Here is a 15381-nt window from a genome sequence, read left to right on the forward strand (position 1 = left end):
GGAGGAGGTAATTGGAGTGCAGGATGCCGAGTATAAAAACTTGCATCGACCAGTTGAGCTGAGTAGACTGTTTCTGTGCTGTAGGCGATATATTATTTTATGCAATCACTTCTCTTGGTATGGTATTTATCCATGTATAAGATAATGTATCTCAAACTGTTACACAAACTTTAGGGATCTCTGTAATTTCAGCTAACAAGCATCGTGTTTGCATTTTAATGTAGATTTAGAAGGATTGTTCTCTGCGGTGTAGCTGCAGAAAACTGTACAAGTTCTGTTTTTAGGCTATGTTTGCTGACAATGCAACTACTAGGTGGCGCAAGACTTGCATATGAAATGCAGCCTCATCGAATGAAACATCACTTTCTGTGACATCTTAGGCAGCTGCTAGTAATAAAGATGGAGCTGCTCAATTTGACACAAAAAAGCGAATTGACCCCAAGCCCCCTCACTTCTCAATGGCCTCAATCACTGTCTCCTTCTCTCCAACAGTACTCCGCTCCCTCCCACGATTGCCGCCTCAATTGCCGCTTTCTCTTTGCTGCTCCTTCTTGCGGTCGCTGCTACCCTTTGTGGCTCTCTCCCACGTCCATCTGCTCACCATTCCCTGCCATCGTTCCCGACCGCTTGCCATTCCTGGCTGCTTGCCACTCTATCTCGCTGTCCTCTCCCACTCACAACTGCTTGCCACTGACACCCGCCTCACCAGTTCTACCCTCGCTACTTCCCCCCTCACCACTCACTCCCCTTTGCCACTTCCCCACTGACCGCTCGCTGTGCCTCTCCACTCACTCCCTCTCGCCATATCCCCCATCACCGCTTGCTGCCCCTCACTGCTTTCCCCCTCACCCCTTGCAACCCACCTTCGCCGCTTGGTCCCTTGCTCACAGCTTTCACCCCAATCACTGCTCACCTCGCCGCTCACTTCCGGCTTCACCACTTCCCCCCCGCCCCCCCTTGCCACTCACTCTCTCTATGCTTGTTCCCTGCCTTGCTGCTCGCACCCAGCATAGTCCCCACACCCTGTCCCAACGCTTGCACCCTGATCACTCCCTGCCTACGTGCTTGATCCCCGCCTCACCACTCACTCTCCCCTTGCCGTTGAAACGCTGCTCACTCCCCACCTCATCACTCGCACCCTGCTAACTCCCTGCCTCACCACTCACACCCCGCTCCCTGCTTTGCCACTTGTTCTCCCCTTTTTTAATATTGTCAGTATGTGAGAAGTTACCGAGGTGGTGCTACAGATGGAGACCCTGGGCGGATCTCATTAAATGAAGGACAGCCGTGAAGCAATTGATCAATTGGGATTTTTTAATGATTTGCTAAATTAATTCAACTTCACAAGTTGCTATGGGGGTATTTGAATTCAAAATCCATCCATTGCTAATTTCAATAACCATACCTCTACACCAATCCCAAGGCTGCACGCCTCCCCTGCCAGTTTAAGCATCATAACTGTGTTTATATTGTTATGATCAGGTGAAGAGAGTTCGAAGGGCTTTCCCTCTCCTTGTTTGACCACAAAGGAGTTATTTCCTTTTTAAGTGAATGTACTTGACAGTTCAGTGAGTTTTTAACTTTCTTACATGCTGTGATCATAAAAAGATCCAATTAGACAGGTTTTCTCGACTTTAACCAAGAAAGAGGTTAATTTTATTGTACTCAAACAGATCTAAGTATAAATTATACTCCAACTTTCACACATACACATAAATAGGTTACAAAATGATGAAGGATAGATTGGTCGAATTAAAGTCCAGAGATATAAAAGAGGTGTACAGGCAGTGGAGGTTGTTGACACGGCTGGCTTCAGGCTGAATTCAGTGGTCAGAGGCTTCCGGTTTGAAGATGTGAACACTGATTCAGTGGATATTTGGCTTCTGGTTTGAAAAGGTGGATGATGATTCAGTGGTTCACTGGAAGAAAGCAATGTGACTGAATTCCTTTGAGGGAAATCTCTGCCTGTTCTTTCCAGAAAGTTCTCTAAACTGTGTAGCTGAAGGAGGTTTCTGCCTGTTCTTTTTGGGACATTCGCTCTCGCTGGCACCCTCCTCATGCCTAAGTAAATAAGCACAGCTGGCAAGCAGAGTTTGAAGCTTGCAAGTCTTGAGTGGTTCATCTCCACCAGTTTAATTTTCAGATTTACAGCCTGTGGATTCAAAAAATCATCCTTCAAGCTCGTACGTTTTCATAACAAAAGTAAAGCAAGCCCAACACTTGTATTGCTGGAGATACTGGTGACGTTTTGTGTCCAAGGACAAATGTATTCTGTGCTAACCTGGGACTGGCGTATATATTCGCTGTGGCTACATGCATCTCACCATCAGCATCACGAGCTGTAAATGGGATGCAATGTAGCTAGCAGTTGCTCAGATCAGAGCAATTCGAGGTTTAGTTTAGTTTTAGTTTAGTGATACAGCACTGAAACAGGCCCTTCGGCCCACCGAGTCTGCGCCGACCATCAACCACCCATTTATACTAACCCTACACTAATTCCACATTCCTACCACATCCCCACCTGTCCCTATATTTCCCTACCACCTACCTATACTAGGAGCAATTGCTAATGGCCAATTAACCTATCAACCTGCAAGTCTTTGGCATGTGGGAGGAAACCGGAGCGCCCGGAGGAAACCCACGCAGACACAGGGAGAACTTGCAAACTCCACACAGGCAGTACCCAGAATTGAACCCGGGTCGCTGGAGCTGTGAGGCTGCAGTGCTAACCACTGCGCCACTGTGCCGCCCAGGTATTTTAGAACATACGGGAACATTAGGAATAGGACATGGCCATTATGCCCCTCGTGCCTGTTCTGCCATGAGCGTGCTTCTGTCCTACTTTATCTAACCCTTTGAACATAACCTTCCATTTCTCTCTCCTTCACATGATTATGTAGCTTCTCCTTAAATTCATGAATGCCATTTGCCACAAGCACTCCTTGTGGTCGCGAGTTGTCCATTCTCACCACTCAATGGGTAAAGAATTGAACTCCTATTGGATTTATCAGGGAATATCCTAGCCCAGATTATGCAGTCAACAATGAATGAATGATAACAACAGAAAATGCTGGAAGTACTTAGCATGTCTGGTCGACTATGTGAAGGGAGAAATAGGGTTAACTTTTCAGGTCGATGAACTTTCCTCAGGATGGCAAACGTTAGAAATATAACAGGTTCCAAACAACTAGAGATGCAGGGAAAGGGAGAGGGGAGGAAATAAAAGGGAAGGTCTGCAATTGTCTGGAAAACAAAAGGGACTAAATTAGAAAAAGGATGGTGCTGCAAGGCAAAAGAGGGCAATAATGCGACAATTAAATAAACAAATCATGTGTCTAGAGGAGATGTAAATGGAAAAGCAGAATCATTACCGTCAGTTGTCCAAAAACAAAGCCAAACATTACAAAACAAAATGCAAGCAGAGGTTATGATCTGACATTGTTGAACTCAATGATGAGTCCATAAGGCTGCAAAATGCCTAAGTGGAAAATGAGGTACTGATCCTCGAGTTTACACTGAGCTTCATTGGAACAGTCCAGGAGACGACAACAAAGAGGTCAGAGTGGGAGCAAATTGGGTTGGGAAGGTGGGGTTGGGGGGGACGGAATTAAAACAGGTGACTGGAGGCTTGGGGTCATGCTTGAAAACTGAAAGGAGATGCTGCAAAAAGTGATCATTCAATCTGCTTTTGGTCTCCCCAGTGTAGAAACGACTGCATCGTGAGCATCGACTACAGTATACTGAATTGAAATAAGTGCAGGTAAATCACTGTTTCACCTGAAAGGACTGTTTGTGGCCCTAGATGCTGAGAAGAGAGAAGGTAAAAAGGGCAAGTATTGTACCTCCTGCGCTTGCATGGGAAGGTGCTATTGGAAGGGATTATCATCAAAACTGCTGACAAGAACTCCACTGGCTTTTTTTAGCATGACCTCCTCTATCTAGTGGAGGCAGATCACCAAATCTCTGACACCTCCTCCTACCTCCCCAAGTCTTTGACCCCACCACCTGGCATCAAGACAAGGTTTCCAAGACGGTCAATGACTTCATCTCCTCTGCGGATCTTCCTTCCAGGACCTCAAACCTCACAATAAAAGCAAAATACTGCGGATGCTGGAAATCTGAAATAAAAACAAGAAATGCTGGAAACACTCAGCAGGTCTGGCAGCATCTGTGGAAAGAGAAGCAGAGTTAACGTTTCGAGTCAGTGACCCTTCATCGGAACTGACAAATATTAGAAAAGTCACAGGTTATAAGCAAGTGAGGTGGGGGTGGGGCAAGAGATAACAAAGGAGGTCTAGATTGGACCAGGCCACATAGCTGACCAAAAGGTCACGGAGCAAAGGCAAACAATATGTTAATGGTGTGTTGAAAGACAAAGCATTAGTACAGATTAGGTGTAAATACACTGAATATTGAACAGCAGCAAGTGCAAACCTGAAAAAAAAACAGTGGGTAAGCAGACTGAACAAACTAAGATGAAATGAAATAAATGCAAAAAAAAAAGGATTGTAAAAAATGTTAAAAAAGAATGTAAAAAAAAGGAAGAAAAAATAACTAAAAATGAAAGTAAAATGGGGGCTGTCATGCTCTGAAATGATTGAACTCAATGTTCAGTCCGGCAGGCTGTAGTGTGCCTAATCGGTAAATGAGATGCTGTTCCTCGAGCTTGCGTTGATGTTCACTGGAACACTGCAGCAATCCCAGGACAGAGATGTGAGCATGAGAGCAGGGAGGAGTGTTGAAATGGCAAGGAACCGAAAGCTCAGGGTCCTGCTTGCGGACTGAGTGGAGATGTTCCGCAAAGCGGTCACCCAGTCTGCGCTTGGTCTCCCCAATGTAGAGGAGACCACACTGTGAGCAGCGAATACAGTATATGACATTGAAAGAAGTACAAGTAAATCGCTGCTTCACCTGAAAGGAGTGTTTGGGGCCTGGGATAGTGAGGAGAGAGGAGGTAAATGGGCAGGTATTACACCTCCTGTGATTGCAGGGGAAGGTGCCCTGGGATGGGGACGAGGTAGTGGGGGTAATGGAGGAGTGGACGAGGGTGTCACGGAGGGAACGATCCCTTCGGAATGCTGACAGGGGAAGGGAGGGGAAGATGCAACTGGTAGTGGCATCACTCTGGAGGTGGTGGAAATGGCGGAGGATGATCCTTTGGATATGGAGGCTGGTGGAGTGAAAAGTGAGGACAAGGGGAACCCTGTCAGGGTTCTGGGAGGGAGGGGAAGGGGTGAGGGTAGAGGTGCGGGGAATGGGTCGGACACGGTTGAGGGCCCTGTCAACCACAGTGGGGGGAAATCCTCGGTTGAGGAAAAAGGAGGTCATATCAGAAGCACCGTCATGGAAGGTAGCATCATCAGAGCAGATGCGTCGGAGACGGAGAATCTGTAGATCTTCCCTCTACAGCCTTCAACCTCATAGTCCCACAACCCTGGACAGCCTGCTTCTACCTCCTTCCCAAAATCCACAAACGGGACTGTCCCGGCAGACCCATTGTGTCAGCCTGCTCCTGCCCCACTGAACTTATTTCTTCCTATCTAGACTCTATCTTTTCTCCGCTGGTCCAGTCTCTTCCCACCTACATCCGTGGCTCTTCTGATGCCCTACGTCATTTTGACAATTTCCAGTTTCCCGGTCCCAACCGCCTCCTCTTCACTATGGACGTCCAATCGCTCTACACCTCCATCCCCCACCAGGATGGTTTGAGGGCTCTCCGCTTCTTCCTGGAACAGAGGCCCAACCAGTCCCCATCCACCACCACCCTCCTCCGCCTGGCTGAACTTGTTCTCACATTGAACAACTTCTCCTTCAACTCCACGCACTTCCTTCAAGTAAAAGGTGTCGCTATGGGTACCCGCATGGGTCCTAGTTATGCTTGTCTTTTTGTGGGATATGTCGAGCATTCTTTGTTCCAGTCTTACTCAGGCCCCCTCCCCCAACTCTTTTTCCGGTACATTGATGACTGTATCGGTGCCGTTTCCTGCTCCTGCCCCAAACTGGAAAACTTTATTAACTTTGCTTCCAATTTCCACCCTTCTCTCACCTTTACATGGTCCATCTCTGACACTTCCCTTCCCTTCCTCGACTTCTCTGTCTCCATCTCTGGGGATAGGTTGTCTACTAATATCCATTATAAGCCCACCGACTCCCACAGCTACCTCGACTACACTTCTTCACACTCTACCTCCTGTAAGGACTCCATTCCATTCTCCCAGTTTCTCCGTCTCCAATGCATCTGCTCTGATGATGCTACCTTCCATGACGGTGCTTCTGATATGACCTCCTTTTTCCTCAACCGAGGATTTCCCCCCACTGTGGTTGACAGGGCCCTCAACCGTGTCCGAACCATTCCCTGCACCTCTACCCTCACCCCTTCCGCTCCCTCCCAGAACCGTGACAGGGTTCCCCTTGTCCTCACTTTTCACCCCACCAGCCTCCATATCCAAAGGATCATCCTCCGCCATTTCCACCACCTCCAGAGTGATGCCACTACCAGTTGCATCTTCCCCTCCCTTCCCCTGTCAGCATTCCGAAGGGATCATTCCCTCCGTGAGACCCTCGTCCACTCCTCCATTACCCCCACTACCTCATCCCCTTGCCACGGCACCTTCCCCTGCAATCGCAGGTGTAATACCTGCCCATTTACCTCCTCTCTCCTCACTATCCCAGGCCCCAAACACTCCTTTCAGGTGAAGCAGCGATTTACTTGTACTTCTTTCAATGTCGTATACTGTATTCGCTGCTCACAGTGTGGTCTCCTCTACATTTGGGAGACCAAGCGCAGACTGGGTGACCGCTTTGCGGAACATCTCCACTCAGTCCGCAAGCAGGACCCTGAGCTTCCGGTTGCTTGCTATTTCAACACTCCCCCCTGCTCTCATGCTCACATCTCTGTCCTGGGATTGCTGCAGTGTTCCAGTGAACATCAACGCAAGCTCGAGGAACAGCATCTCATTTACCGATTCGGCACACTACAGCCTGCCGGACTGAACATTGAGCTCAATCATTTCAGAGCATGACAGCCCCCCATTTTACTTTCATTTTTAGTTATTTTTTCTTCCTTTTTTTTACATTCTTTTTTACAATCCTTTTTTTTTTGCATTTATTTCATTTCATCTTAGTTTGTTCAGTCTGCTTACCCACTGTTTTTTTTTCAGGTTTGCACTTGCTGCTGTTCAATATTCAGTGTATTTACACCTAATCTGTACTAATGCTTTGTCTTTCAACACACCATTAACATATTGTTTGCCTTTGCTCCGTGACCTTTTGGTCAGCTATGTGGTCTGGTCCAATCTAGACCTCCTTTGTTATCTCTTGCCCCACCCCCACCTCACTTGCTTATAACCTGTGACTTTTCTAATATTTGTCAGTTCCGATGAAGGGTCACTGACTCGAAACGTTAACTCTGCTTCTCTTTCCACAGATGCTGCCAGACCTGCTGAGTGGTTCCAGCATTTCTTGTTTTTACCTCAAACCTCATAAGTCACTAAAACCAAAAAACTCACTTCTGCTTCCTTCCCAAGGTCCACAAACAGGACTGCCCTTTTTTTTATTCATTCTTGGGATGTGGGTGTTGCTGGCCAGGCCAGCATTTATTTCCCATCCCTAATTGCCCTTGAGAAGGTGGCGGTGAGCTGCCTTCTTGAACCGCTGCAGTCCATGTGGGGTAGGTACACCCACAGTGCTGTTAGGAAGGGAGTTCCAGGATTTTGACCCAGCGACAGTGAAGGAATGGAGATATCGTTCTAAGTCAGGATGGTGAGTGACTTGGAGGGAAACTTGCAGGTGGTGGTGTTCCCATGTATGTGCTACCCTTGTCCTTCTAGTTGGTAGAGGTTGCGGGCTTGGAAGGTGCTGTCTAAGGAGCCTTGGTGCATTGCTGCAGTGCATCTTGTAGATGGTACACACTGCTGCCACTGTGCATCGGTGGTGGAGGGAATGAATGTTTGTAGATGGGGTGCCAATCAAGTGGGCTGCTTTGTCCTGGATGGTGTCGAGCTTCTTGAGTGTTGTTGGAGCTGCACCCATCCAGGCAAGTGGAGAGTATTCCATCACACTCCTGACTTGTGTCTTGTAGATGGTGGACAGGCTTTCGGGAGTCAGGAGGTGAGTTACTCGCCGCAGGATTCCTAGCCTCTGACCACAGTATTTATATGGCTACTCCAGTTCAGTTTCTGGTCAATGGTAGCCCATAGAATGTTGATAGTGGGGGATTCAGCGATGGGAATGCCGTTGAATGTCAAGGCGAGATGGTTAGATTCTCTCTTGTTGGAGATGGTCATTACCTGGCACTTGTGTGGCACGAATGTTACTTACCACTTATCAGCCCAAGCCTGGATATTGTCCAGGTCTTGCTGCATTTCTACACAGACTGCTTCAGTATCTGAGGAGTCACGAATGGTGCTGAACATTGTGCAATCATCAGCGAACATCCCCACTTCTGACCTTATGATTGAAGGAATGTTATTGATGAAGCAGGTGAAGATGGTTGGGCCTAGGACACTACCCTGAGGAACTCCTGCAGTGGTGGCCTGGAGCTCAGATGATTGACCTCCAACAACCACAACCATCTTCCGTTGTGCTAGGTATTACTTCAGCCAACGGAGGGTTTTCCCCCTGATTCCCATTGACCTCAGTTTTGCGAGGGCTCCTTGATGCCATACTCAGTCAAATGCTGCCTTGATGTCCTGGTCGAATCATCGTTGCAGCCTGCTGTTGGCTGTCAGAACTGATTTATTCCTATCTCAACTCTATTTTATCTCCCCTTGTTCATTCTCTTCAGACCTACATATGTGGCTCTTATTGTGCCCTCCATCACTTTAACAGTTTCCAGTGACTGAAATCTCTCATCCCTGCAACCATTCTTGTAAAACATTTCTGCAGCGTATCCAATGCTTTCACATCCTTCCTTCACATGCTGCTCAAAACTGGACACAATGCACCAGTTGAGCCCAAACAAGTGTTTTTTTTTTAAGTTGCACTATAACTTCCTTGCTTTTGTACTCTATGTTCATATTTATAGAGCCCAAGATCCTGTATGCCTTAATAATCAATTTGTCAACCTGCTCTATGGCCTTCAACAGTCTGTGCCTTCCAACCTTTCAACCATTAGAGCTCACTCTGCTCCTGAACCCTTTAGAATTGCACCCTTCATTTTCTATCACCGCTCCTCATTCTTCCTAAGAAAATGTATCACCTCAGCTTCTCTGCATTAAATTTCATCTGCCACATATCTGCCCATTCAACCAGCCTCTTGATACCGATCACCATTCTCCTCGCAGATTACAAACTTCCATGTTTTTTTTTCATCAGCAAATTTTGGAATTATTCTGTGTGCACTAAAGCCTTAATCATTAATATATATGATGAAAAGCATTGGTCTTGGTACTGACGCTTGGGGAATCCCACTTTACAGTTTCCACCAGTGTAGAAAAAAACAACCATTAACCACTATTCTCTGTTTCCTGTCACGCAGCCAACTTCATATCCATGTTGATAATGTCCCTTTCATTCCATGGGCTTCAAGTTTGCTGAAGAGGGGAAATGAAAGCAGATTTAAAGGAAAGAGAGGGAGAACACCTAAAGAGAGAGAACTGTTTACAATATTGGCCAACATGGGGATCAGGAAGAGAAGTTGGGGGATCAGCAGTTTAGTGGAAATAGGATTGAGAGAACAGAAGGTGGGCCTCATGGTCAAGATAAGCTCAGAGAGGGCATGAGGGGAGATCGACGAAAAACTATAGAGAGGTGTGAGCTCAGAGCTAGGGCAGGGGAGCATTATGGGAAGTTTGGCCAGGTGGTCCAGTGGGAAGGAGTGATGTGATTGAGGCAGCTGATCAGACAAAGTGACAAAAAAGTCGATGGGATTCTCTCGCATATTGTTGGAGATAACTGTGGAGGGGAGAGGAGAAAGAGGTTTAAGAAGACTGTTTGCACGGGGCTTATTTTTGCATTCCAAGATGATCCTGAAAGAATGAGCATTATTAGCAGATGACAGCAGGACCCGACAATGGTCCAGCCAGATCTGACAGTGGGTGGATAAACCAGTCGTCTGCCATATCCCTTCAAGTCTGCATCACTTGGGCTTAAGGGAGTAGAGATGAGGGCCAGACCAGTGGAAACAGCCAAGCTGAGAAAGACTAATCTTTTTACTGGGGACTAGGGCATCAAAAGTGGAGGTGAGGGTGTGGTTGAGCAAATGAGTAGCTGCAGAAATATTGTGGCAAATGGAGGGCCATGGGCTAGTTATTTACAATTTTGAACGTGTTGTTGTATGTATATAGGAAAATTATTTATATTGCTATATCGGCAAGTATTTAGGACCCAGTCCATCGTTTTTGAGCCAGGTTTCTGTCACCATCACAACATCATACTCCTACATGAACATTGGTGTTGCAGCTTAACAGCCTTATTTACTACACTTCATATGTCTACATACATGCACTGATATTTGGACATTATTGTAATCACTCTTAATTTGAATTGGCCTATTTCTGACTCTGGAGCGAGCTGTCTCTCCCAATCATTTGTGTTCCTAGTTTCTCCTTTCTAATCCAGCATTCTGGTGCCCATTCCCCTACCAAATTAGTATACCCTCCCCAACAGCGGTCGTAAACCAACCCCTGAGCAGATTGATCCAGGATCTGCTGTGGTTCAGCCCATGCATCCTTTATAGGTCCCACCTGCCTCAGAACCAGTCCCAAGGTCTCGGGAATATCAAACCCTCCCTGCTACACCATCTCTTCAGTCACATGTTCATTTGCACTATCCTCCTATTTGTATATTCACCAGCGTGCGGCACTAAGAGAAATCCAGAGATTACTAACTTACAGGTCTTGCTTTTTAGCCTCTTTCCTAGCTCCATAAAATATGCCTGCAAATCCAGATCCAGCCCTCTTTCTGTGTATGTCACCGTTACCCATATGGACCACGATGTCTGGCTGTGCACCTGCCCCCTCAGAATACTCGGCCACTGCTCAGTAACATCCTTGGCTTTGCACCAAGGAGACAACATGCCATCCTGGATTCTGGCTCCAGAAAACGCCTGTCTATTCCTCTAACTATAGAATTCCCTATTAGTATTACTTTCCTAATCTTTTAACCTTTCATCTGCCCCGTTGTATAGGTCAGCCACCGGTGGAGCCGTGGACTTGCTTCTGGCTGCACTCCCCAGAGAAGCCATCACCCTCGCATGTATTGATATCTGAATACGGGTTGGAGAGCGTGATGCACTCGGGGGACGCCTGAACTACCTGTGTTGTCCTGTTTGACTGTCTGGCAGTCACCCATTTCCGTTCTGACCGCAAACCCTCAAGCTGTGAGGTGACCACCGCTAGAAACATGGTATCCACGTAACCCTCAGCCTGTGGCTGCACAACAGTGATGCCGGCTTCTGTTCAAGTTCTGACTCCTGGAGCTTGAGCTCCCCAAGCCGATTGCACTTCCTGAAAATGTGGTTGTCCACGACAAGAGAAATAACCTGGAGTTCCCACATGGGGGAGGTTGTGCTTCTGACTTAACGGAGGAGTCCTGCCATGCCTTATTTCTTGGAATGCTAGTTAACTTACCAGCAATAAAATCCAACACTTTAAAAGCAAACTTATGATTTAAAACTTAACATCTCACTTTTTTTCAAAGCCTATTTGAATTATCCCAATCCTTTCCTGAGATTTTCGACCCTTACCTCAATACTCACCCTATATGCTGATCTCATTTCCCTTGGGTTCTGCTGCTCCTTCCTCTCCAGACTGACTCTGACCTCAGCCTGATGTCACTCGTTCCATTTCTGCCTGTCCTCCTCCCAGTCATGCCTGCTCTGTCACCGCGCCTTTTATCCCACTCTGCTCTCGCTCAGCTCTCCTGGTCTCAATTTCAGATCATAACCTCATTTTGATTTGTGTTTTTGCTTTTGGTTTTGTTTTGCGGAAGCAGCTGTCGGCAATGATTCTACTTTCTCAGTTATATCTCCTCTAGACACATCCTTTATTTCCTTACTTGTCTCATCATCACCACATCTGGCCTTGCACAATGATCCCTTTTGCAACACTGAGGGTAGTGCTACACTGTTGGAGGTATGGTCTTTTCGGTGAGACATTAAACTGAGACTACATCTGCCTTCTTGTGTGGACATATAATATTTCAACCCATGTAGGAATTAAATTAGGAAAACAACGAGAGGGCAAGGATTTTTATAACTGCATGAAGATCAAGAGGATAACTAAAAAAAGAGTAAGGCCTATTAGGGACCTTAAGGGTCGTCTTTGTGTGGAGGTGGTCTGCGTTGTTACTGTTTTTAGTGAATACTTTGTGTCTGTTTCCACAAAATGGTGGGGTGATATAGACATTGGAATCAGGAAGGAGGAGTGTGCAATGTGAGATCAAATTTACATGGTGGACATTAATAGAACTGAGTATCAAGGATGTGATAATGTGTGCAACTGCTATTCCACCTATTTTGAGTCCCTCGATGTCCAATTTCACCCCTGGGATGTAAAACTGTAGTCGCGTGTAGCCCGGTCCAGGAGGCGGATTCCTCTTCCAGAAGGATGTTCGTGAAATTCTCCATTAACTTTCATGATATTTTTTTCTCTGATGGTAACTACCAAATTCCAGATTTACTTAATTCTCAATTTACTGGGGTGGAACTGGAATCACACCCTCTGGATTGTTAGTTAGCGATGTGACGTATTATACTACTTTGCCATCTAGATTATCATAAACAAGAGATATAATGCATTTCTTCAAACATTACAGACCTGAATTTATTCAGCTACTAGGCACCGCTATCGAAAACAATTTGAAGAATTACGGATCTAATAAACCACTTTGATTCACTGTCAATGTGGGAAATCCAGCAGGTCTCCCGAATAAATCAACAGATATCCTGTTCGGTAGCTTTGGCTGATGGAGGAATCTTGACACTAGGAGAACTCCCTCCTCTGCTTTGAAAACTCCATTAGATTTTTAGTATTTAGATGTATTCATTATTGACAGAGCTGGATTTAAAATCTCACCTGAATGGTGCAACCTCTCCCTAAAATGCAGGGCTTCCAGAATGAGGGCCTATATTTTGCCTCCAAACCAGAATTTTGCAACTCTGATGTGAGGGAGCTACCAACTAGATAAAGTAGATTAAAAATAATTCATTTGAAAGCTATTTGTAAGGTTTCAATTCATTAGTCTCAGTTACCACAATGTTATTGGTGCCATCTTGTTTTTTAAAGACCCATAGAATCAAATAATTTTACATTACAGAAGACCATTTGGTCCATCACGCCTATGCTGGATCTTTGAAAGAGAAATGCAATTAGTCCCACTCCTCTCCTCTTTCCTCTACCACTGTTTTTTAAAATTATTTTTCAAGTGTATACCGATTTCCTTTTAAACATGCTATTGAATTTTCTCCCAGCACCCTTTGAGGCAGCGCATCCCAGATAATGAGAAAATAACAAAACAGCATCAACACCAACATCAGCATCAGACAAAGACTTGCAGGTTGATAGGTAAATTGGCCATGGTAAAATTGCCCCGAGTGTAGGTAGGTGGTAGGAGAATTAAGGGAAGGTGGGGATGTGGTAGGGAATATGGGATGAGTGTCGGATTAGTATAAATGGGTCAGCACAGACTCAGTGGGCCGAAGGGCCTGTTTCAGTGCTGTATCTCTCTATGACTCTATAACAAAATACTCTGCATTTACACCCTGGATGTTTGGCCGCAATCTTATGAATCTGAACCACCCAATCTAATGAATGTATAATTCTTAACTGTTTAACGAAAATGTACGTGACAATCGTATTGAAGTCCAGCTGCCTGATATCCTGCATATTTCCAGCAATTTCTGTTTTTTAATTAACGTAAGTATTTGGTGATTACTTCTGTTATGGCCGACCATTCCAGTCAAAGCCCCCAATCAAAATATATGATTCAGATTGAGGTGGGAGAAATGCACTGTTAATTCAATCCCGTCCCTCCACAGATCGCCTAACATATCCTTTTAACTTTCCAAATTAAAGACCCAGCCAAATTGTACCATCTATTAACCCCCGAATGAGGCTAACCAAACCAGTTGTCTTTAAATCAACAAATTAACTGCTTAATTAGAGCAAACTAATTTCTTAAACATTACTAAGGCATAAACAACATTTAAAATAGAAAAAAATGAGTCCTTGCAAATTTACAGTCCAATGTTGCTTTAAGTCCTCACAACCAGCCAATGGGGAAAAAGGTTCTTCAACAGTAGGACAGTCCGTTGTCTAATTCCAGCAGTAAGTCATGCTTTCCTTCTCCAGTGAATTTCAACAATTAACGACTGGCAAACATTTTTAAATGAATCAATTTGACTTTAGAATTTTTGAGGGATGAAAGATTGCCACAGTCTAACTTCCCTTCCTTCAGTTTAAATTATCAGGTATCTCTGATTTGGCTTGACTTTTTATTAGAATTTTGAGCAATAATATTAAATAAACAGACTAAATTCTCTTCCTCCAGCTTAAATAGGCTGAGAGCTCTCCTTTCAGGTGCTAACACACAGCTGTCTATCTGTGACTCCTGTTAGAGACAGACTGTTTGCCCTATAAGCCAGTTCAAAATTGAATTGTAACAAATGTACCTCTCGATGCTCAGTCCGAGTGGCTGGAGTCAAGGTAATGAGAATGCATCCTTTGTATAGCAGTCTCCGAATGTCTGTATCCAAGGCAGTGAGAATGCAGTCTTCGACTCAGTCTTTAGAGCTTGCTACCTTAAAGCAGTACAGTTCTTTTCCAGCCTTAAAGGCACACCGCATTCCTCCCTGAAAAAAAATTACAGGATCACAACACCTCCACCCCTGGCGGAATGAAACACCATTCCCGGAATGTGTTTCATTGCAATGGGTAAAAAAAAAATACAAATTGAAGAAAATGCTAACATTTTTTTCCACATTTACAGGCATATACTTTTCTAAAATGTTAAGACGATAGCAACAAGTTCCACCAGAACATTTCGGCTTTAAATTTTCAAAACGTTGTCCCAATTAACCCATTTTTAAATTTTCAAGCATAGTCTTCCAATTGCTTCGTGTTTCCCTTTCCAGCATCCCGATTGTCCATCACCTCAACAAGATGAACTGTACAGTTAGAAGCACTGACCACTACTGGGTTTACTATTCTCTGAAAAGTTTCTCGAGTACCCATTAACCTATGTGGCATCACTTGACATTGGAAAACCCTGTCTAGTGTAACAGAAGCCGATTATTCTTACCCTGGGGTGTCAAACGAATTTGACAGTTTTCCTCCAACACATCTGTCTCTTTAAGACATATTGTGTTGCCCACTCTGGCCGTGCAGTATTTTAAATAAGAATTTTGGTAGGAGTCTGCCTTCTTTACCACAGTGACTTTTC

At 45.2% G+C, this 15381-nt stretch overlaps 1 protein-coding gene across 5 annotated transcripts in view; it reads right to left on the reverse strand.

Annotated features, from left to right (window-relative positions):
• Nucleotides 1-1623: 1623 nt before the first annotated feature.
• The window catches only part of LOC137360538 (beta-1,3-galactosyl-O-glycosyl-glycoprotein beta-1,6-N-acetylglucosaminyltransferase 3-like), a 76012-nt gene continuing 62254 nt past the window's right edge, over nucleotides 1624-15381 (reverse strand). For 4 of the 5 annotated variants that reach the window (XR_010971916.1, XR_010971915.1, XR_010971914.1 and 1 more), the window contains one exon: nucleotides 13504-14791. The gene's annotated coding sequence lies outside the window, so the exon portion shown is untranslated. Of the gene's footprint in view, nucleotides 2153-13503; nucleotides 14792-15381 lie in introns of those variants that run through there. The other variant, XR_010971917.1, reaches the window with a different exon arrangement.

This window comes from Heterodontus francisci, unplaced genomic scaffold (assembly GCF_036365525.1).
Source record: "Heterodontus francisci isolate sHetFra1 unplaced genomic scaffold, sHetFra1.hap1 HAP1_SCAFFOLD_606, whole genome shotgun sequence".
NCBI classification, from domain to species: Eukaryota; Metazoa; Chordata; class Chondrichthyes; order Heterodontiformes; family Heterodontidae; genus Heterodontus; species Heterodontus francisci.